Raw genomic sequence first — 24,219 nt, 5'->3', positions numbered from 1 at the left:
CCATATGTAGTTGATCATTCAGCAGTTGATGGGCACTTGGGTGGCCTTTTGGTCATTGTGAATATGCTGTTATAAATATTCATACACCCATCTGTGCGTGGGCAGGCATCAGCTCTTGCCTTGGGCTTAAGGGGTTAAGCCCTTGAAATCTCCATTTTCTCCACTCTTTTTTCCATCCATTAAGTAGAATGAGCCTGCATCCTTGTAGGCTTGTTGTAAAGGTTATAAGAGCACATGGAAAAGACCTCTGGCGCAGAGCCTGCCATAGCAGAGATATCTGATAAGTGGTGTGTCCTGTTATTATGAGACAAAGCAGGTCCTCGAAAAACAAAAAGGAGCTCCTTTCTTCTCCTCTTCACATTTTGTGTTAAGACTACAGGCTCCTTGGTGGCAGGGAGCTGGTCCCCTCTGCCATACTGGGCCTCATATTTTCTGGGTTCTGTCCCTTTCAGTTAGAAGCCGAGGAGCCTGCCTGGCGAAGTCTGAAAGAAAATTAGCATCTTAGAATATGTGTGAAAATCAAATGGAGCATAAATGGAGCCATTGCTGAGGAGAAAGGTTCTCAGAAGGTTGTAGAAAGAGGAAGGTAATTATCTTTCTGCTTTCCAACTTTAAAAGGGCAAAGAGACCCTTCTTCAGTGTTTTTGCAGCCAAACTCAGACATTTAAGTCACAGTCCTACCTTCCTCCCCTCTGCCTGTATCGTCGTTAGGCTTTTGGTTTATCCTCAGAAGATCCGATGGGGAAAGTGTACTGGGACTGTGTTGGTGTTCATAGTGTTCCAAGTACATCCACAAAGGAGCACGTGTTTGGTGTGCACTGCCCGTTTATTCCTCAGTTCTTTATCCAGCGTTCGCCATGTGCCAATAACTTGTTGCCAGCATTGCTGGATAAATATGCCAATAATTAAGACAGTCACAGCCGAAGCTTTCTGCATTGGAGTATAGCTGATCTCATTTAATCCTCGGAGCCCCATTTAATGGGTGAGAACGCTGAGGCCTGGTGAATTAAGCTGTCTAGTAAGTGGGAGAAACCTACTCTAATTCCAGTCTGTGTCCCAAGCCTTTTTTCTTTTTATTAATCCACACTGTTTGGGGATAAACACAAGACATAGGAAATGTGACTGCTGCAGTCAAGATACTTACAGTCTCCAGGATCTAATTCTTTCTCTGTGTGTTAGTATCGATTCAGCTCGGAGTGACAGGAAGTGCAACATCCCAGCGGCTTACACAAGATCAGTGTTCGCTTCTGTTGCAGGTGTTCCATGCGGGAGGACACCTAGGGTCCTTTTTACCCTGTTGCTTTGTTGTGCGTGGGCTGTGTTCCCAAATTCACCTCCTAGACCAGCCTGGGCTTTCCAGGTGGCGCTGGTGGTAGAGGACCTGCCTGCCAATGCAGGGATATAAGAGTTGCAGGTTCCATCAGTGGATTGGGAGGATCCCCTGGAGGAAGGCATGGCAGTCCACTCTAGTATTCTTGCCTGGAAAATCCCATGGACAGAGGAGCCGGGCAGGGTACAGCCCACGTGGTCACAAAGAATCAGACACGACTGAAGTGACTTAGCCATGCCAACTTGGCTATACCAGCAGCAGCATCCACTGTGTCCAAATTATAGCCACGTGAAGGAGAAAAGTCCAGAAGAAGGGCATGCCCCTTTCGTCTCAGGGATTTTCTGCAAGTTAAGCTAATTTCCGTTTCCATCCCTGTATCCAGGACTCAGGTGTGTAGTTAAAACCAGCTCCAAGGGAAGGTGGAAATTGCCTAGCTAAACTGGGGGTGGGGGTTCTCTTCCTGCTGAGAGAAGATTACGTTTTCGATGGAGTGGGATAGAAGGTGAACCATCTCTGCAGTGTTCTCTCTCCCTACTTGTATTCTTGGTGGCTGACACAGAAAAGGGGTCTGGTGCAGAGGGGCCAGAGAAAAGGTTATTTGGGTGGAGGCAGGGTTTTACACTAAAGGTCAAGTTGAGGTGTTGAAGTCCAGATGGGGTCTGTGGGCTATTGACTGCATTCATGCTCAGAGTCAAAGGTGTTGCTCCTTTCTCTTCCCTTCTGTGCTCTGGGCCAGCGTCCATCCCCAGGGAGTTCTCCAGGAACCAACCTTGAGGGGCTTCGGAGAGGGGCTCAGGGTGAAAAGCTGTGCTCTGTGTTTCCGTCTGTCTCCAGCATTTGGCTCAGCTCCCTTTCTCTGACTCAGCTGGGCACATCTTAACCATGCCAGTTGGGTTTCCTGAAGCCTTGGGCAGAGTAGGTAGAACAGTGAAGGGTTCTTCACCGCCTTATGGCTTCAGGATCATCCCTCCTGGCAGGAGCATATGAAGGGGGAGCAGCCAGGCTCATTGGGGATCTCTCCTTCAGGGTCTCAGGCCACATCAGCTTATGCCCCTGGTACCATAAGCTTATGCCTCTGGTAATGGAAAAGCTGGGAAGCCCAGGTGGCTCAGTGGTAAAGAATCTGCCTGCAACACACGTGAAGTGGGTTTGACCCCTGGGTTGGGAAGATCCTCTGAAGGAGGAAATGGCAACCCATCGCAGTATTCTTGCTTGGAGAATCTCATGGAGAGAGGAGCTTAGCGTGTTATAGTTCATGGAGTCACAGAGTCAGACATGACTGAGCATGAGAAGTTTCTAATGAAAAAACCATAGGTGCAAATAAATAAGTGCTCCACTGGGTGTGTCTGTCTACAATGTGGGAGACCTGGGTTCCATCCCTGGGTCGGGAAGATCTGCTGGAGAAGGAAATGGCAATCTACTCCATTGCTATTGCCTGGAAAATCCCATGGACAGAGGAGCCTGGTAGGCTACAGTCCATGGGGTCGCAAAGAGTCGGACACGACTGAGTGGCTTCACTTTCACTTTCCACTGGGTGCAGAGTGGTTAGGAGTGAGGGTTGTGGGGTCACCGAGTCCTGGGCTTGAGTCCCTGTTATGCCAGCCACTGATGACCTTGGGGAAACTCCATCACCTCTCGGAGCCCCAGTTTCTTTGCTTTGATTTAGCAGTGATAGTAGTTCACACTTCACAGGCCAGGTTGAGGATTAAAAGAGCTCACTCACAAGAAGGGCCCAGCACAGTCTCCCAAGACAGTATGTGCTTGAAAATGGTCATCGTGTCCAGTATTACTGAAGTGCCCGGTGCCATTCCTGGAACACAGTGAACAATCAGCGGAAGCTATTACCGTTACAACCTCCTGGCTTTTCTGGGCCCTGCATTTACGACCTCAGCAGCAACCGAGCAGGGCCCACTTTGCATGGAGTCCTGAGAGCTTTCACCTCTTGCCAAGTGATCTTGGAGATGTAAGTGCTTGTGGCCACTCTTTTCTCCTTCCTTCCTGCTCCCCTCCCTTGTCATTTAGTTGATTAAAAACAACAGATTTTCTTCTCCCGCTTTCTGGGTGGTTCTCCTCTCCTCTGCTCCTTCAAAGCCCAGTCCTGATTCACCCTTACCCACTAGTAACAGGGACCCTGAATGCATGTTAAAGAATGAGAAACTTGAAAAAAAAATAAAAAAGAATGAGAAACTTGGAAGCAGGAGTTGGACAAATTTACTCCTTAACCTGGAGAAGGCAGAGCAGCTGCCGTTTGCTCAGAGCTGTGAATCAAACTTCCCGTATCTGCTCTGTGTGTGTGTGTGTGACTTGTTTCAGGACAATCGATTCAAATACCTTCTCTTCCTGTAACTCTTCCCCACCCTCCTGTAGCAGGTCACCCATTTCTGGTTCTCCAGCTGGAGGTGAACCTTCCATGACCCTCTTAGCAGAGGTTACTTTTCTTAGATGAGACATCCCTTAAGCCCCAGACTCCTTGGGATGGTACCCAAGGCCTTCAGGTTCCCTTTCAGTCTCCAAAGGGCATCTACTCTTCTTTTTTCTCTCCATAAGACTCCTATTTGTCTCCCACTCTGGAGAGGATTCACCATCACTTTCTCCCTGCAGCAACTCATTGCTTATTCGTTCAATCACTTGGTGCCTCTCTGGCTGGATCCACCCTAGGGCTGGTGATGAATGGCTGGAAAAAGACCCCAAGTTCGAGTCCTGACTCAGCATCCGCCTGGTTGGGTGACTCTTTAGCTCCTCTCTGTGCCCATTTTCCTGGGATGAAAAATGAGGCTGCTCTGCAGTCTCTACCATGCCCAGCGGTGGTGAGGGATTAATGAGCAGTCATCTGGAAAGTGCTTTTCTGCAGTGTTCAGAGTACCAATGAACTCAATAATTATAATAATGCAAGTGAGGGGAAACAGCAATGGCCATTCAACCTGAAGTCTTTCCACGAGCAGGTCAAGGTATACAAGTGATTCTGGAAATGGGCCGATATCCAGCTCCGCAGCTCTGAGTAGCCCCACAGGTTACCATATCTAGCTTTCCTCCCCTTCCTCTTCTCGACACCCTGTTTTTCCAGACTCAGAGATTTTGCACATGTTATACTCTATTCCTCCATCTCAATCTACCCCATTTCAGAATGTTATTCAGTTTCACATATGACCTTTGGGACATAGAAGCTTGAACTTGCTCAAGCACCTCGATTTTGTAGATGTGGAAACTGGCGCCCAGGCCAGAAAAGGTAATTGTTCAGGGTTGCAAACAATTACAAAATCCCAAGACAGGTTCAGAATCTTGATCTCAGAATCAGAGATCTTTGCTGATCTCTACTGTGTATCTTCTCTCTTACCCATGCCTCTGAGCTCTGCTTGCTGTTCTTGTTCAGTCACTCAGTTGTGTCCAACTCTTTGTGACCCCATGGACTGCAGCATGCCAGGCTTCCCTGTCCTTCATCATCTCCCAGAGCTTGCTCAAACTCATGTTCATTGAGTCAGTGATGCCATCCAGCCATCTCATCCTCTGTCTCCCTCTTCTCCTCCTGTCTTCAATCTTTCCCAACATCAGGGTCTTTTCCAGTGAGTCAGTTCTTCTCATCAAATGGCCAAAGTATTGGAGCTTTGGCATCAGTCCTTCCAATGAATATTTAGGACTGATTTCCTTTAGGATGGACTGGTTGAATCTCCTTTCTGTCCAAGGGACTCTCAAGAGTCTTCTCCAACACCACAGTTCAAAAGCATCAATTCTTTGGTGCTCAGCCTTCCTTATGGTCCAACTCTCACATCCATACATGACCCCTGGAAAAACCGTAGCTTTGACTAGATGGACCTTTGTCAGCAAAGTAATATCTCTGATTTTTAATACGCTATCTAGGTTGGTCATAGCTTTTCTTCCAAGGAGCAAGCATCTTTTAATTTCATCACTGCAGCCTCCATCTGCAGTGATTTTGGAGTGTAAGAAAATAAAGTCTGTCACTGTTTCCATTGTTTCCCCATCTGTTTGCCATGAAGTGATGGGACCAGATACCATGATCTTAGCTTTGTGAATGTTGAGTTTTAAGTCATCATTTTCACTCTCTTCTTTCACCTTCATCAAGAGGCTCTTTAGTTCTTCTTTGCCTTCTGTCATCAGGGTGGTGTCCTCTGCATATCTGAGGTGATTGATATTTCTCCCAGCAATCTTGATTCCAGCTTGTGCTTCCTCCAGCCCAGCGTTTCTCATGATGTACCCTGCATATAAGTTAAATAAGCAGGGTGACAATATCCAGCTTTGACCTACTCCTTTCCCAATTTTGAACCAGTAAACATTGTTCCATATTCGATTCTAACTGAGCTCTGCTGGAGTTACTCAAATTCGGTCCTTCAGTTTATCCTTTTTGGGCCTGTCTACATAAATGGAGCAAACGTTCCTGAGCCCTTATTCTATGTCAAGCTCTGTGCTTGGCTCTCAAGTGCATGAGGCTGAAAGCCTCTTCTCAAAAGGTGCTGGTTGCATGCTGAGTGTGCAGTGCGCGTATTGAGTAGTTGCTTCCTTCATCGCTGGGTTGCCAGCTCTTAGCAACACCTAGATCATGAGAGTTGCTCAACAAACAGTTTTGAACAAGGACCTGCGAGTTCTTAGCAACCTTCCAAGGGGCTTCTGCATCAGGTTTTTATCCTCCAGTTCACTATATACATATTACCCAGTGACTCTTCCCTAGACAACACACTGATAATGTCAGTACCTCCATTCTTTGTTCGCAGACTTTCAGCAGTTGCCCATTCCCTACCTGACACATACATCCTTCTTTGCTTTGCACACTTGGGCTTGACTTTGCTCTTCAGCCCTGCCACTCTAGGCTACCTTCCTGAACAAACCCTGTAGCTAAAATGACCTCCACTTCCCAATACATATGCTCCCCTGCCTTTGCATCTCAGGATCATTCCTTATATGCTCCCTTTGCCTGGAATCCATGCCCTCCTCCTGGTCTCAGATGTCCCAGTCCTTGATGTTTGACCTATAGCTTATCACCCCTATCCATTGGGAATATGTTTATCCTTCAAACTCTGTCCTAAGTGTCATTTTATCTTTGAAAATCTTCTTGTCATCATCACACCTCCTTTGTTGGCTTCATTTCTCTGAAGATCCTTTCTTGACACTTGCAACACTTTATCACCTGTATCGCGTTATGGGTCTGCCTCCCCTACTCCAGTCCACCACCCAGCTGTTTGAAGGGCTGGGGTTGTGCCCATATCCTCAGTCTCAACCCTCTAATGTAGAAGTGGCTGCTCCAAGATCCTCATATGAAAACAATACATGGCTCAGCCCCTTCCATATGAAGCCTTTTGTCTACCCTTCCTCCTTCCCCTGCTGCCACCACTGGCAGCGATTTCTCCATTTCCTGCTGTACAATGTTCTTTCATTGGTGTTATTAACATGCCTGTTTTTCCCTGTGATCTATGATCAGCCGCCAGCTTTTCATATTGTGAAAAGTGGGAGGATGGGAGTTAAAAAAGTTCGTTTGAGCCTTGGCCCCACCATAAACTTGCTCTGTGACCATGGGCAAGGTCCTTTTGGACTCCGATTGTCTGTTTAGTCTCCGTGTCTGTGAAGAAGGCATTGGATTAAAATTAGCGATCTCAAGCTGGCTGCCCACAGGCCACATCTGGCATGCAGATATCATTTTGCTTGGCTCATAAAATAATTTTTTTTTTTTAAAGTAGATAGGTTTCCAAAATGAAAAAAAAAAGAGAGAGAGAAATTTCACACAACAGCTGGATTTCCAGCTTCTCTTGGAAAAATGAGAAGAGCTGCCAACACTGGGCTTCTTTCCTGCATGGCAGTGCACTGCCAGGGTGCCGCTGTGTTGACTCCTCTGAAAGGGATATGGAGTCCCTGTCCCTAAGGCTGAGTGTCACTTGTCATTTATCATCATGTATATGCTACTGACTTTCCCCCCATCCATTCCGCTTCCCTCATTTAAATGCCAGCCTGGGGTCCAAAGTGGAGTAGGGAATGGCACCCCACGCCGTGGAAAATTGCCTGGAAAATTCCATGGACAGAGGAGCCTGGTGGACTCCAGTCCATGGTGTTGCAGAGTCAGACGCCACGGAGCAGCTGAGCACGCGCGCTGGAGTCCGAAGGCTTGGCGCTTGGGGCTCCTGAGCTGATGAGAGAGTTCAGGGCCCCACTGCTCTGCCACGGCATGCTGAATTTCCACCCCGCTTCTCCCGTTCCGTTTCCCCGCTTCCCCTTTCGGCTTCTCTGTCTCTAAAAATGCCCCAGTCCTGCTCAGTCATTTATCAGGGAAGGGGGTAGTGAGCAAATGGTCTTATCTTGACAGTGGGACATTTTCGCTTCCTATAACCCCCACGTATCCATCCTAATTACTTCCTTCTCAGTCTCCACGGGGACACACAGCAGGTAATTAGGAGGGGAATTGATGAGCTACCCTTCATCATTACAGAGCCTGGTGGGAGAGGGGAAGAGGAGCCTCTGAACCCGGTAAGGAGAGTGGGGTTCCGGTCCCGAGTGCCCGGCTCTCAGTCACATGGTCTGTCTAGGTCAGCCCAGCTCAGACTCTGGACCAGCTGAGTGCGCTGCTCCGCAGACATCAGAGAGAGGGCCTGGAGAGCGCATGGCGACAGAGGAGGTGGGAGGAGGGCTGTGCTGTCTGTGTGGCGGGGCCAGGAGGTAAGAGGCGAGCTCCTGCACTCTGGCCCAGACCCGCCATGTGATAATCCAGAGCAGTCGTGCTTTCTTCTGGAAGGGCAGGCCAGTCTGTGCTGGACTTGCCAGAGCCTGGCTTGTCACTGGTCTCTCCCTGAGGGACCAGGGCCAGGAATCTACACTTCAGATGGCGTCTCTTGTCTGCCTACTTTATTATTAAATACATTACATGGATGATGCTGCAGTCTCTCGCCAACTAGCTGTTCCAGCAACATCTCACTCCTGCCCTCTCAGGCTTATTGCCCCTGAAACACAACATGCAGAGTGCTCAACTCTTTTTCTTTCCCTCAGGATGCCCAAGGCACCCTTGCTTCTCTAGCTGTACGTTACCCAGGACAGGTCCTTCCTCCTGCAATAAATTTTCTTCAGTGCCACTCCTAACCCCCTCCAACTACCCTCAGATCTAGTCTCTCCCTTCTGCAGGTAGAGTAGACAGAGGGCTGACCTACAAATCTCATCTCTCTTTAAGGTGCTTAAATCTCTGCGGAAGCTCCTTTCAGGCCATCAGGGGAAATTCTTAACCCTAACGTGGCCTGCAAGTCCTGGCAGGATCCAGACTTCTGTTCATCTCTCCGGCCGCATCGCCTGCATGCCTTGTCCCTGCTCCCTCAAACCTAGGTACCAGCCGTGCACCGCTTCTTCCAGTTCTTTGAAGGAACCGTATTCACTGCTTTTTCCTGGGATGCAAGACTTTTGTTCTTGTTCTCCTTGAGAGCCCTCCTGACCTTACAGCTCTCAGTGGAGTTGTTGCCGCCTCCCATGAGCCTGCAAGATCATTCCAGGGCTGGGTCTCCTCCTTCAGCCTCCAGCCTCACTGTGTTTACCCCACCACCAGCTTTCTGTATGGCTGTGGGTACCGTATGTCTGATGGGTACATGTTTCTCCCCAGGTAGAAGGGCACATGGCCGTGTCTGTCTTGCTCCATTTTGTGACCCCTGGGTCTACCGTGGTATTCAGTTGATAGTTAGGCTGTTAGTAAATATTGTTTGATTATGTGAATTGAGTTAAATGCCAGTAGATTCAACTCAGTTTTACTCTGAGCCTCTATTTCCTCATCTGCAAAGTGTATATGTTATATATCTAGCTTCCAACAATGAAAAGACAGAAAGGAAAAATGCGCATGAATAAAAAAAATAATTAGAATGTCTCTTACATGCTTCCACATGAGGGACATATCTCATACTGGAATGAGAGTCAATCCTGGATGTATTCCACACTGAGATCACGTTGACTTCTAACACTGAAGGTTTCTTTGTCTTCATGGAATCTTCCCCCACTCCACCCAGCCTCTTTTTCTGCTTGCAGTGCTGGTGATTCAGGATGAAGCAGGAGGCAGGATGGTACTCTGCAGAGTTGGGGGCCTCTCACTGGGATATGGGAAGGTTGGCAAAGCCATGAAAGGTTTTGGAAGCTAATGTTCATGTTCTCTGAAGAGACTCAGCCTGGGAAGGGCCAGAACCAAGAAGTCAATCCCAGGCACTTAGTGAAAGCAGATAGGATCAAACAGTGGTGTGGTGCTTGGCCAGAGGGAAGGTCTTAATTGATTGCCTGGAATGTCAATTTGCATTTGAGAATGTGGCTTCAGGAATCTAGAGATGGGACAAGCAGACTGTGCCCAGATCAGTTTATTGCAGCTGATTTCTTTGTTTTTGTGAGATAAATTGTTTTATTTTTCAAGCTGTGTGCGTGTGCCTCTGTGTGTGTGTGCATAAAAATGGCTTACTGTGTCTGCATTAGACCTATTATGAGAATGGATAAACTTCAGCCCTCAGGACTGTCAATGTAACATCACACCTAAAACTAAATTAAAAAAAAAAAAAACTGCAGAGAGGAGGAATTGGAATACCTTAGTATTTTTTTTTTCCTTTATTAAATTCTGGTCTTGACTCTAGGAGAGAGGAGAAAAAAAATCATTGTTTCTATTCTAGCCCCCAAAGGTCCCTATTACTGGGTAGGTTGAAGAAGTGTAATAACACCGCCAGAGACAGGAGAGCATGTTGAAGATGCCTGCATCCTCTGCTTAGAAAGCAGAGCTGGGGAGAAACCCCGCTTCTGAGCTAGAGCCCACCTGGGCGTGTGCGGTGCTGGGGTCAGGATGCACCGTCGACACCACCTACATCCCTCCGCCTGCCGCCCCACTGCCCAGAGCCAGCAGGGTTGGAGGGGCCCTAGACTGAGAGCAAGCAGTAGGGTGCTCTTGGAGCCCCAAGGAGCTATGGCAGAGGGCTCTGTCATTCAGCTGTCATGGGCAGCAAGACAGGTGAACTCACGAGTGAAAAGACAGGTCAGGTTGGCATAGCGGGAGCCAGACAGGCTTGAGTCCGCACGGCCTGTGGTGCCATCACTGCCTGTGTGGTGCTGGGTGAGTCCTCCCCGCTCTCCAGGAGGCCTTTACTCACTAGACGTGTGTGGTGATAATAGCCTGTAAAGCGCCTGGACGTCGGCGTGAGGACATGTTGACATAAGATGCCCAGTGGGTCTGACACGTCGTAGGCAATCATCAAGCACCAGTGTTCGGCTCCTGCCTTTATTTATTCAGTCCCAGGCCATGGTGTTAGGAGCTCAGAATTTAAAGCATGATTAAGGCAGGGACCCTGCCCTCCAGGAATGCAAGGTTTCCTTCAGGGGTGCAGAGAAATAACCAAGAGTGACTGAGTGAGTATAACTTGCTTGCACACGTGGAAGCGTCTTTCTGCTGCTGCGGTTTTAGGAGGCTGTGGAAGATTTGGTGGAGGAACTGGCCCAGGAGTGGGGAGCGGTAGAGGTTAGCCAGGTGGCGGAGGCGGGAGCAGGACAGGGAGAGGAGACGCCAGACGCAGGAAACAGAATCTGCAGGTGTAAGAGATACCATGGTGTGTTCAAGACCCTGCAGCTGATTAGCTCTGTATTATTCAGTTCAGCTCAGTCACTCAGTCGTGTCCGACTCTTTGTGGCCCCATGAATTGCAGCACGCCAGGCCTCCCTGTCCATCACCAACTCCCGGAGTTCACTCAAGCCCATGTCCATTGAGTCGGTGATGCCATCCAGCCATCTCATCCTCTGTCATCCCCTTCTCTTCCTGCCCCCAATCCCTCCCAGCATCAGGGTCTTTTCCAGTCAGTCAGCTCTTTGCATCAGGTGGCCAGAGTATTGGAGTTTCAGCTTCAGCATCAGTCCTACCAATGAACACCTAGGACTGATGTGTATTATTGGGGTGGTACATTTTTATTATTTTTACTCTAGACCAGTGGTTCTCTCCAGGAGGCAATTTTGTCCCCCTGGGGACACTTGGCCATGTTTGGAGACATTTTTGGTTGTCACAACCTGTGGAGGGGGAGATCCTGCTGGCATTTAGTAGGTGGAAGCCAGGGATGCTTCTCAGTATCCCACCTAGCGCAGGAGGTTCCCCACAACAGAGAATGATCCGACTCCAAATGCCAGTAGTTCCAAGGTGGAGAAGTCTGGCTCTGGGACGTCAGAACCTGGCCTGCTGGAGAAGGTGGTTTGCTTGGTTTTGCCTCTTCGATTTGATTCTAGCCCAGGCTCCACTCTACCCCTGTCTCCTAATGTTGTCACAGTGCTGACCCCTCCTCTCTTACAATTGGCTATTCATGACAATGAATGAAAGGCAGATGGGACCTGTGACTTGGTGCCACCCATCTGAATTAGTCACTAGCAGCGGTTGGCACCTTACCCTGAATCATTTCATGAGGTTATTCATTCATTGAGCAGGGAACTCGACTTTGGATGCCCGAGCAGGGGGAGGGATGGGGAGGAGATTGTGAAGTTCCGGGTCGTTTAGAGGACCAGGGAAGTCAGATAGAGAACTGTAGCTAGAGAGTACAAGGGGTTTTCCCAGCGTCACAACTATGTTGTTGAGCATCTGCTCTTGACCTGGTGCTGATCTCGGCGTGTCACTGAATCATTGCTTAGGGACTCATCAATCCCTCCTTCGATGTATAAATATTCATTGAGCACCCATTGTATGCCTCATGCTGTGTGAAGCACTGGGCCTTGTGGTTTGGGAACTTTCACCCCATTTCACAGATGAGGAAACTGAGACTCGGAGAGGGGATGCCATTGCCAAAAGCCCCAGAGCCTGCGCTCACATCCTAGGTGCCTCTCATAGCCAGGTCTCCTTCCCATGGATTGAAGTGGCTGTGTGCCTCTCACCAGCTGGGCTGGGACTTCACTTTCCTCCTGTCTGTGTCTGACATTAAGTGAAGGAAACTTGACGGAGCACAGTGCGTGACCCTGCTTGACAGAGCGGTGGAGGAGACAGGCATTTTTACGCATCAGGACTGTGTGGAAGAAAACAAGGAGCCGGGATGTCAGGCTGCCCGGCAGCCGGAACTGCCTCCGCACACTTCACATTTTAACTTCCAGAGGATTTCTTCATTCCTGCTTTTCGCTTGTTTCAGGAAGGGATACAAAGAGGAAATGGGCTGCCGTTCTTTCTGTGATGTGGTGTTGGTGGGTGGCCCCTGCGGGGAGCTTGGGGTCGGGGAGGGACCATCTGAGTCCTAGGTTAGGCTTTAGGTCAGGAATCCAGAGACTTCTGAAAGGGGTGATTCATATATCTCCCCGAGCTGTCCAGAGTCTGAGGACACAGGAGAGGTTTTACTCTCCCAAGAGCCTTGCAAGGAAGCAGAGGTACTGGATCTCGTCAGTAAAGAGGGGCAAAGTGATAGTATAGGGTCAGCGTGGACTTTACAGTTAGACCTTCAAGGAATATGAAGTCCAGAGCTACCACTTCTTAGCTCTGTGGCCTTGCTTAACCTCTCTGTTTCCTAACTGGTTGATTCTAAGAAGTAAATATGATCTTATATGGAAAAGTCTTTCCGTCTTTTCCACTGAGAGACATGCAGAACAGTCTCGTGTGTTGATTCTCAGACTTGGGCGCAAAGTCACCCCAGGCGGGCACTGATACCTGGGCCCCTGCCAGATTCCCGTTTGAGGCCAGTGAAGGTAGGCCTTCGAAACAGGCATTTTGAGGAGAATCCCAGTGGTCCTTGTAAGGCGAGTGCGGAGAAGAAGAGAGCGAGCCGGGCAGTCAGACAAGAAAAGGGAAATTTGTTAGAGGGAAAAGAGGGTGACCGGCCCTGAAGGAGGACCAGCGTCCTCCCGTTCTGACGGAGTCCTTCTTATACCCCACCAATGACAAGTCCTCTGAAGGCACGGTCACGTAGCCAGAGGTCTGGAATCTGGTGGTCTCGCAGCTCTGAGAAGATAGGCACCAGTGAGATAACAGGATGCCATTTGGGCAATTTGATCAGTCTCACAGATCGCTGTGATTTTAGTCTTCGTTTGCAAGGTTGACATAACGAGCCATCTTATCAATGAGACCACATGTGGGCCCTATCAGTCCTTACTGGGGCTAAATAAGTAGGGGAAACAAGCCTTTGTGATCTCTTAAATCAATGCGTCTCTCCCTCACCTACCGAACAAGCTCACCTGGTAGCTTAATTTGACTCTCCCTGCTGCCTTGTGAAGTCGATATTCTCACTGTCCTCGTTTTGTGGGTAAGAGGACCGAAAGGCTTATTTAAAGCAATCCCTATTTAAGTCAGCTTTCAGTGCATCAGATCCTCGAACGCAGGAGGTAGCAGAGAAATCGGGCAGCCCGTGTGTGCCACCCAGCGTCCTGTGGGCCTCAGGCATTTTAACTCATGTCCTGATCTCTTGGCCTCGGGTTCCTCATATGTGAAGTTGGGACCACTAACAGGCAGAAACTCAGACTCCTCACTTACACTTAGAGTGGAGTGGGATGAATTTCTTATTCCCATTTCACAGGACGTAACTTATCTGAGGCTTTACAATTATAAATTGATAGAATCTAGGTTTTTGGTTTTTTGTTTTGTTTTTTTTTTTTTTTTTCTCTGCTAGGCTGGATGCCTCACTGGGCCACCAGGAGAAAGCACTGGGTTAAAATATGGGTGAAATTACATCCAGTATTTGTCACATGAAGGTGCAGCTGTAGACCTGCATGAAACAACTCATTACAGGGCCTCACTACATATTTAATAAAAATCATGTTCAGAGAGGAGCATGGCCCTTAATGATTACTTCGATCTTATTGGAATAAATGGTTCTCTTAGAGCAAAAAGGCTCACCCTTTGCAAGAGAAGGAACTTTCCCAAGAGCCTTTGGAAAAAGCAGTTCTCTAAGTGGTACCCTGTGTAAAACACAAACTGCCTTAACTTGCCTCCCATAGCGAGAAATTGAGCCCCCACCCCTCACAGCAGCAGAACCGGCCTCGGGGTCGGTCCTTCTGCAGAACTGTGTTTTCACAAAGTGCTTTATCACAGTGAGGTCTGGGAGCTTCTGGAACCCTGGGCCTTTCCCAGGGCACCCGGGAGGAAGACGTGACAGCCAGTGGCTGGGACGCAGGATGTAGGTCATCATTTGGCTTGGGCAGTCCTGGGTGATCGTGGGCACCTCCTTTCCACTGGAGGCCCCCACGTTTTCATCACAAGAGGAGTATATTGCATACCTGTGTGCGGAATCCCTGCCAGAGGCATGTTCACGATGGAGTTAGCGGCCATGCTGCCCTGTTGGCTCAGATGGTAAAGAATCTGCCTGCAATGCAGGAGAGCCAGGTTCAGTCCCTGGGTTGGGAAGATGCCCTAGAGAAGGACATGGCAACCCACTCCAGTATTCTTGCCTAGAGAACTCCATGGACAGAGGAGCCTGGTGGGCTACAGTCCACGGGGTTGCGAACAGTCAAACAAGACGGAGTGACTAACACTCACTTTTACCTGGTGCCCCACGCTGGGAAAACAGAAAGGTGACAGGTCTCTCGGAGAGCACAGCACAACTAAACTGGCCCTGACCTTGGTTCAGGGCTTCCCTGGTGGCTTAGCTGGTGAAGGATCCACCAGCCATGCGGGAGACCTGGGCTTGATCCCTGGGTTGGGAAGATCCCCTGGAGAAGGGAACGGCTACCCACTCCAGTGTTTCGGCCTGGAGAATTCCATGGACTGCATAGTCCATGGGGTCACAAAGAGTCGGACACGACTGAGCGACTTTCACCTTCACTTTGGGTTTCTGGCCTCTCTTGTACCAGAGGCTCTTCAAAATCTGCTGAGTCTCCCAACTGTCTTCTTCCTTCAGCCAGGAAGCAGGAAAGTCTAAGACAGACCAAGCCTTAGCAGAGACCTGGGGAGTTTGGAGTAACCTAAACTGTGAGATGACTGTGGTCCTGTTATATTCAGATGAATGGTGATGATAGTAGCTAACATTTATAAGATACAGATTTTTTTATGCCCAAGTTGTAAGTTGTAAGCATGTTACACATGATAGTGTATCTCAGTCTCACAAAATTTAGGGATAGAAGCATTAGTATAATATCCCCATTTTATAGATGGGAACATTGAGGCCTAGAGAACACGAGCTGCTGTGAAAGGCACACAGACCAGTGAGTGGCCGAGGAGGGGTTTGAACTCAGTCAGGCTGGCCCTAGAGATAGCGCCCTTACCCTGGGCCACGCAGCCTTGCTAGTGAGCATCCTGTAACTTGGCCCGGCAGCTCCATTCTGCCTGCACTCCACTGCGGCTCCGACAGGAATCCGAAAGAAAGCAGAGCGATTCTGGGTCACCTTGCATCTGGGACCTTGCTGAGGTCCCAGCTCCTCTGACCAGGGGTGCAACCATCTCCACACACCCAGTCCTGGTGGCGCTCCGCCCTGGGTCACGGCCCCTCTCTGGAGTGGACAGCTAAGGGCTGGCACTTGGCCTGATTTCACCGAGTGTCAGGGACACTGCCAGTGCCGTGGCCAGGAGGGCTGCTCCTGTCTCAGGGCCAGCTCTCTCGGGGGAGTCCTCCCTGTGGTTCCCCCAAGGCTAGTGGGGGAGGTGGGTGGTCTCTGTGACGGGGTTGATGATGGGCAGCGGATGGAAGTGCTGCCCCTCCCCGGAGGATCACAGGAGCACAGGGCACTGAAGCGTCTTGTAAAAAAGGCCTGGGTTTGACAATAGCATGAGAGCTGGGGAGTAAGAAATGAGATGGCAGGCAAAATCCTGGTTCTGCTGCTAACTCACAGTGTGATCCTGGGCAGGAGACTTAGCTGTCTCAGAGCTTTGGTTTCCCCACCTGTAAAATGGGGTCACAAACTTACATTCCTGAATGCGTTCATTCAGCGCGTCTGTACTGAGCAGCTGCTGTTTGCCAGGCGTGTCTTAGCCTCTCCTGATGCAGCAGTGAGTGACAGCCGAGTAGAGCCGGCCCTGAGAGCCTCTTCAGAGCTGGCATTCGATGGGCCACGGGCTTATGGTGGGTGGGGGCGGTGTATGGTGTACATGGAGGCAGAACTGTATACGGAGATGTATACGGAGGATGCTCCCTGAGGCTTGGAAATCCCATTTAGGGGTCTAAGGCTATTTCAACAACATAAAAGGCTCCAGAATGGTTTCACTTCAGCAATCTGAGGGAGATGGAATTATGTGTATGTGTGTGTGCCTGTGAGTGTGTGCACGTGTGTAAAAGAGGGAGAAGCAGGGAGAGAGCAGAAGTGGGGTGAAACAGAGGAGGCAGCCTGGTGACAGTGGATGGTCCATAGAGGGGAAGGGGAAACGGGAAGGCACAGGGCGACAAAGGAGGAAGAAGCAACCGAGGGAGCGGCGAACAGAGCCGGGGCTCCGCGGTCGTCGTCCTGGAGCCAAGGGCGACCCGCAGAGCCCCGGGACCCTCCTGAGCTCCACTCTGCTCCCCTCCGCCTTTCACGGACTCTGGGCCGCTTCTGACCTCTCGTGGCCTCAGAGGCAAAAGGATCTCCAGGCCGGAGTCCACGTTACCCTCGGACCCCGCCAGCTGTCTGTCACAGAGCCACGAGCCCCACGCCGGTCTGTGGTTGGTTCTCCTACCCGCAGTGCCCGCCAGGAAACCTGGAAGTGGAGGCCCAGCAGCGTGCGGGTTTTAGGGAGTCCGCACCCTGCCGTTCTTGGGGGCTGGGGCCCTGGAGGCGGGCGACTAGGAGAGCATTGTTCTGTGTCCCTCCAGGCGGGGCTCCGGGGTGCTTCCTGAACAGAGTGTACTGGACCGACAGCATCATCCCTCCAGGGCCTCTCCTCCCTCCAGCTCCTCAGGAGGCTCTTGTGAGAGAGAGAGAGGGTAAAGACCCTGCCATAGAGAGAAAGCCTGCCATACCTCCTGTCCTTCCTTCCTTCCCCTGCCCTCGCCACCCTTCCCTTTCATTGGATTATCAATACTGTTCAGCAAGTTATGTCTACTGTTTAATTACCCCTAGTTGATGGCTGAGCTCTCCAAGCGCAGAGTGAGGGAAGTGGCTTGCCTGGAGGTACAGTAAATCTCCTGCATATGAGTCAGTTCCATTGCAAGGGTGTGTTTGTGAGTCCCACAAAGTTAGCCTAGGTCCCCAGCTAACACAGTTGATTATATAGTACTGTACTGTAATAGGTTCATAATAGTTTTCGCACAAATAATGCCTAAAAAACACAGAAGCAAAACATTTTTAATCTTACAGTACAGTACCCTGAAACGTACCATAGTACCAGGTATATCACTACTGCTTCTATGCTTGGTCCCAGACATCCTGGGCTTAAAATAAAGATTCTGTACTCTATCCAGCCCATATATGTGTGCACGCTTAGTTGTGTCTGACTCTTTGCGACTCCATGGACTGTAGCCCCCCAGGCTCCTCTGTCCAGGGAATTTTCCAGGCAAGAATATTGGAGTGGAGTGCCTCTTCCAGTACTCCAGGGAATCTTCCTGACCCAGGGATCAAACCCAAGTCTCCTGGGCCTCCTACACTGGCCGCTGGATTCCTTACCCCGGATCACCTGGGAAACCCTGCTCCGTACAGCACCGCACAGTAAAGTCCAGAAAAGGGCATCCACTTGGAGAGGCTGCACACGCGTGACATGCTCCAGACATGAGAGCTAACTTAACAAACGCACGTTCATGTCCTCAGAAGTTCACAACTTGAAGGTTCGTGTGCAGGAACTTAATTGTACTTGGGTAGTCTCTGTCGGAGCCTACACACTTCACAACGCGGCCTGATTGCAAAGCCCACAGTCCGGGGAGCCATTTCAGAGGAGTGGTTAATTGCATGGGCTGGGTTTCCAGACAGTGTGTGACTTGCAGTTAGTGATCAGATCTTTTAGCACTTCATTAATGTCTCTTTGCTCTTTATCATTTGTATGATGGGGCGGCAGAGGATGAGATGGTTAGATAGCGTCGCTGACCCAATGGACATGAATTTGGCAAACTTTGGGAGATAGTGGAGAACAGAGGAGCCTGGCGGGCTGCCGTCCATGGAGTTGCAGAGTCGGACACAACTTAGCGACTGAACGACAGCATGATGGGATGGGTACGAGTCTCTTCCTGCTAATACTGTTGTGAAGGTGATATGAAATAAATAACTCATTTAGATCACTTAGAAGTTCTGAGCACATAGCAAGCCCTCAATTGATATTACCTGTTAGTGTCATCTTTCCCCTGAGTGGGAGATTCAAATTAAGAAGTCCTCTAGCAAAAACGTGTCTTAAGAGGTCAGAATTAGGGAGAGCTGGCCCACTCGACTGAATTTAGGGAACTGGAAGCACAGTGAGAAGTTCTGCTCAAGAGTTCAAAGAAATACGTACAAAGTTGTGAACAGAAAAATAATATTTGCTAAGAACTTCTGTTTGCCAGATGTTGCACAGATCACAGCAGCCCTGGGGAGGAAAGTGATATCCTATTATTTTTTGTAGATGAGGAATCTGAGTTTTATAGAGAGTTAGAGGGATTTAGTCACATGTCTGGTAAGAAGTCCAGTTGGGATTGTAATCCAGGCTGGCTCCAGAGCCACATGCTTGTCAGCCTCCCATCCGTGGGCCACGGTTGGCTTCAAGGGGAAGCTGGTGAAAAAATTGAGCTTCACTGTCTTAGCACCTTGGTCGAGTACATAGACAATGCTCCTGGGTTGCTATTCTTGAAACTGGAAGACAGGCTCTACCATTTCACTACTCATGATTCCATAAGGATTTCCTGAAGCATTTCTGTGCTTATTCTTTAAAATACAGAAAAGGGGAGAAACCTACTTTGTATAATATTTTCATGTTCATAAAACTTTGTGAAGCACCTAGGTCATTTAGGAAGGTGTCAGCATATATGATTCTAACAAGGCTTGAGGTTCTAAATTCAAAGTATTTTGATGGAAATCATCAGGGTGTGTGGGAGTAAGTATTTGTTACTCATGCCGTAGGTGTGTTTCAAAGGAGCCATTCCAAAGGTACCCAGCTGAGAAATTCTCTCGTGCACCTACTGTACTGAAATTCAGATCATTCTTGGGTCCTTCTGTTGGAACCAATTCCCAACAGCTTTCTTAACTGACTCAGGTGGTCTTAGGGGACAATCTGGTGGAATATGAATCAGCAAGAATCTGAGCCATCACCTATAAAAATATCAAAGGTTAGGGTAAAGCTTTGGAGACCAGAAAAGATCTGAAAGAATTTGTCCTTAAATAATCCTACTTAGGTCAGAGCTGAGTACGGCATGACTCAGGAAACCCTGGGGAAATAACAGGGCAGCTGTAGGGCCACAGGGCCTTGTGTTGGAGTTGATAAAGTGGGGAGCGATATTTAGATCTTGGTAAGAGGTTTAGATCAGCCCTGGGATTTCTTTGGAAGGAATGATGCTAAAGCTGAAACTCCAGTACTTTGGCCACCTCATGCGAAGAGTTGACTTATTGGAAAAGACTTTGATGCTGGGAGGTATTGGGGGCAGGAGGAGAAGGGGATGACAAAGGATGAGATTGGCTGGATGGCATCACTGACTCGATGGATGTGAATCTGAGTGAACTCCGGGAGTTGGTGATGGACAAGGAGGCCTGGCGTGCTGCGATTCATGGGGTCGCAAAGAGTTGGACACGACTGAGTGACTGAACTGAACTGAAGAGGTTTAAATGAGGTTTTGCGAGATGGAAGTGAACTTCAGATTTGACCACCAATACCCATTCTTTGAACCCCGTTTCTTCATCTCTAAGGAAGACTCTGGTTTTCCTGGGATGCTGTTTGTTCAGAATAAATTAGGCTTCCATCTGTATGTCACTTCACTTAAACATTCAGGGTGGAGGTAGGCAGACTCTCACTCTGTGTGTGTCTGCCTGTGATTGAGACAGATACATTCTTAGTAGTGTTTTATGAAAACAATAAAATCTAAAGCCCCAGTAGCTACAGCTTCTGTATCCTTTTCAGAGAGGTGTCCTTGGGGATTCAAGCCTTAAGGCGTTGTCTAGCAGTGCATTAGAAACCTGTTAAAAGCCTTTGCCTGTTAGTTAGGGAAGTGATACATACTTTTTTTATTGTTGTTGTTCCCGATAAGGAAGGGATTTGCAGGAAGAGAGGGGTGAAAGGAGCATTTAAGAAGCAGAGACATCAGTGTCAAGGCACAAGGGAAAAAAGAAAGTTCCAGAGAACGTTTAAAACCTTGAGAAGACGGGTCTTGTCTGGTCTGGCTTTCAAGACCTAGATACCCTTTTCCGATTTGCCAGGAGACAGGCAGGCCCTGGTCCTCAGTGCAGGTGATGACTCTATCCTGAGCTTTCTGATCACAGATGGCCACGTGGTTCACACTGAGATCATCCCCAGCGTCTGACACCTGTTGGGACTGGGCGATACCGGAGGTTCACGTCTCCGTGACTTTGCAAGGTCACCCGGAAGTCCGTGTCCCCAGTGTCATGAGCCAGGGGCACGAGAGGACTTGTTTTTCTTCAGCATGGGTTTTGTGCTTTTGTGTCCAAAGAGCTTTTCCTGTTATCTTCACCTGGCAAACATCTGTCCACTCTTCATGGCTGTACTGGGGCACCGTCTGTCCAGGAGACTCACCGTGCTTGCCCCTTAAGGTGAAGTTAATCGTCACCCGCTGTGTATTACCATTCTGTCGTTTGCACGATCCCGGAGCCACATTTCTCACTCTGATGCACTGATGAGCTGAATGCTAGTCCCACCACCCTGAGGCCTCACTGCAGCAGGGGGAGGTCTGATAGCTCTGTCTGTTGGATGTCCTGTGCTCACAGGTTCCTTGGGGCTAGAGCTCAGGAGATATGAAATAATCCAAAGAGAGGAGTCAGGTCGGCACCAAAGCCCAGGGTTCCAGTGTCCTGTGGTGGTTTAATCGTGTCCAACTCTTGTGACGCCTTGGGCTGTAGCCCGCCAGGCTCCTCTGCCCATGGATTTCTCACGCAAGAATACTGGAGGCGGTTGCCATGCCCTCCTCGAGGGGATCTTCCCGACCCAAGCATCAAACCCTGTTCTCGTGCATTGCAGGCAGATTCTTTACCAACTGAGCCACCGGGATCCAGCATCCTGAAGGTCTGCCGTAACGACACATGTGTCCTTCCCAAGGCCCGTTCCATCCAACCCCACCCAAGGGACTTCAGTGCAGACAGAGAGGGGCAAAGGAGATACACTGGCACCCAGGGCTGTGTGTTAGCTCTGCAGTGAGTCAGGTTTCTAAATGGGGGGGTCTTTTTTTTTTAACTTTTTATTTTGTATTAGAATATAGCTGCTTAACCTGCTTCCCAGGTGACACAGTCGTAAAAAAAAACAAATCCCCCTACCAATGCAGGAGACGCAGCAGACCCAGGTTCGAGCCCTGGGTTGGGAAGATCCTCTGGAGAAGTAAGTGGCAACCCACTCTAGTATTCTTGGGAAATCCAATGGACAGAGAAGCTTGGTGGGTTACAGTCCATGGTGTCGCAAAGAGTGAGACACGACTGAGCACGCGTGTGCATAGCTGATGAACAATGTTGCCATAGTTTCAGGTGAAGGGACAGCAAAGGGACTCAGCCGTACATATACATGTATCCGTTCTCCCCTAGACTCCCCTCCCATCCAGGCTGCCACATAACGCTGAGCAGAGTTCCCTGTGTTATAATCTGCCAGGCTCCTCTTTTCATGGAATTCTCCAGGCAAGGACACTGAAGTGGGTAGTCCTTCCCTTCTCCAGGGGATCTTCCCGACCGACCCAGGGATTTACCCAGGTCTCCTGCATTGCAGGCAGTCTGAGCCACCAGGGAACCTTCTAATTAAGGGAGCTTATTGGTGGCTTTATTTCCTTTGTCTGGAGTTGGGCAGGGAGAGGGGAAGTGACATAAAAGGTGAAACCACATTACTAAACAAAGGGAGGCCAGCAGTCTCTGGAGTCTGCAAACTTTCGTTGGGAGTGAGACACCATGAAAACAGGTGGGGTGGCCATAAGGCCTTGATGCATTTTGCACGGATTTGTTCCAGTTTTTATTGGAATCCTGAAAGGATTCAAGACATTTCAAAAAGGTTCAGAGCTCTCAGACATCTGATCTCTTCATTTTAGAGATTGGAGGATGGAGGCTCTGGCAGCGAACAGGTCCATTCAAAGTCATAACACATAAGTGAATGACAAGGTTAGGTACGAAACCCTGAACCCCATGCCCCTGTTCTAGGGAGACTTATGAGCCAAGTCTAGACCAAAACTCCCAAATCTTCATCATTTCCGGAATATCATCATCACTGTGGCCACATCTGCATTCTCTTCTTTATTTCTCCTAAAGTGATATGTGTATTATAAATGGAAACTTAACTATCATGATGACAAATGGAAAACTAGCATCACATTCTAAAATTAGAAGGCCGCTATAAAAATAAGTACAATGAAAGCAAAGCAATGAGGTTACGTTCTGGCCCTTGGGGCTGGCAGCCAAGGGGATTTGAGCCCGTGGGCTGCTTTCTCTGGCTTGTTAGAGACACTGCAGCCCCTCACTGATATTTTCTCCTGGGGGTCAGTGGGAGGGCCAGAAGCCACTGGAGGAGGATATAAATTTCTCAGGTCGTTATTTTCTGTTCATTAATCTGATACAAATGGGAAGGTGTGCACCCATCCTCTGCACCAGCATCAGTGCATCCCCTCACATTTTGAAAGATGTCCCTTACTATATTAGCAGCAAGAGGGAAGCCTTGGAGGCGAGGGGACTGTTCTCTCTACCCTAGTCTAGTCTAGATAGCTAGTCTGCATTGTGTGTCGACCCTGGGCTTGGTGCTTTACCTTCGAGACTTCCTTTGATAAATGCAGTCAGCTGTCCTATTTAAAGATGGGGAGACTGAGGGTCAATAACTTGCCCAAAGTCCTCTAGACGCTAACTAGTGGAGTCAGGGGCCCCCTTGGTGGTCTGGTTCCAGGTCCCCATTTTAACCATGTTATTCTGATCATAATGGGGGCCACCTCTGAAGCCCTTTGGAATTTTTCTCCTGAGGAAAGCCAGAAAGAACTTCAGCAGGGATATACGGTGGGTTTCATGGGAAGGGCATTTGCTCAATTAATACGTATTAATGAGCACTTAATACATGCTAGGCACTCCATTAGGTTCCTGGGGGACACTGCAGTGAACAAAACGGGCAAAAATCCTTGCAGCTGTGGAGCTTACTTTCTATATGTATGTGTGTGCGCATAGGGCAATTAAAAGGAAAGTATAAATCATGTATAATTAGGTTTATTAGAATAGGTGACAGACCACCTGAGTTCTTCTGAACGTGCCCTTCACACGTTCATTTGGCATATTTGGGCATATTTCTGTCCTTCAATTTCTGCATCTGTTAAAGAGTAGACAAGAGGCTCAGTTTCTAAGCTCTGAGGTTCTGGGTGGGTTTGTGCTTCCCTTCTGCTGCGGAGGCCAGGAAGGGAGCCTGCTGATTCCTTGAGCTTTCCCTTGGCATTGGGTCCTAGGAGCCAGAATGACTGGCGTCTGCCTCTGGTGGGAAGTGGGATCGTGAGCATCATTCCTGACTGGTCACAAGCAGGGTCTGCAGAGGTGATTTCATTAGCAGGATACATTTAGAGATCAGTTATAATGTTCTGTCATCTCCCTCATATCTTCTCATAAAGTAGCTTTGGCAGGGAGGTAGTGGTAAGCCTACCATTTATTGAGGGTTTGAATCTATGCCTGATGCTTCGTTAAGTACTTTACGTGCAGTATCTTTATGAGGCTCACGGCAGCTCTGTCTTAAACTAGGCTCCTCTAGAAGCAGACCCTGGGACAAGGGGATGAGGGCAAGTAATGTGTTTGGGAAGTGGTCCCAATAAGCCCCAAGAGGGCAAATGAAGCAGATCCAGGCAAGGACCCGGTGAAAGGTGTATAGCTGAGCAGGGGCTCCTGTGGGCATCAGGGACTCAGGCCCACTGCGGAACTCTAGGGGAGAGTCCGGTGGTGGTGGTGGTGCTTCAGTCGCTCAGTCGTGGTCAACTCTTACG

At 49.1% G+C, this 24,219-nt stretch overlaps 1 protein-coding gene across 3 annotated transcripts in view; it reads left to right on the top strand.

Annotated features, from left to right (window-relative positions):
* The window catches only part of ASTN2 (astrotactin 2), a 1,028,625-nt gene that overhangs the window by 103,080 nt on the left and 901,326 nt on the right, over positions 1-24,219 (top strand). The gene's annotated exons all lie outside the window — the stretch shown is intronic.

The sequence above is a fragment of the Capricornis sumatraensis genome, chromosome 6 (genome assembly GCF_032405125.1).
Source record: "Capricornis sumatraensis isolate serow.1 chromosome 6, serow.2, whole genome shotgun sequence".
Taxonomy (NCBI): domain Eukaryota; kingdom Metazoa; phylum Chordata; class Mammalia; order Artiodactyla; family Bovidae; genus Capricornis; species Capricornis sumatraensis.
Note: the sequence above shows the minus strand (reverse complement) of the source record. Positions and strands in the feature narration are given on the sequence as shown.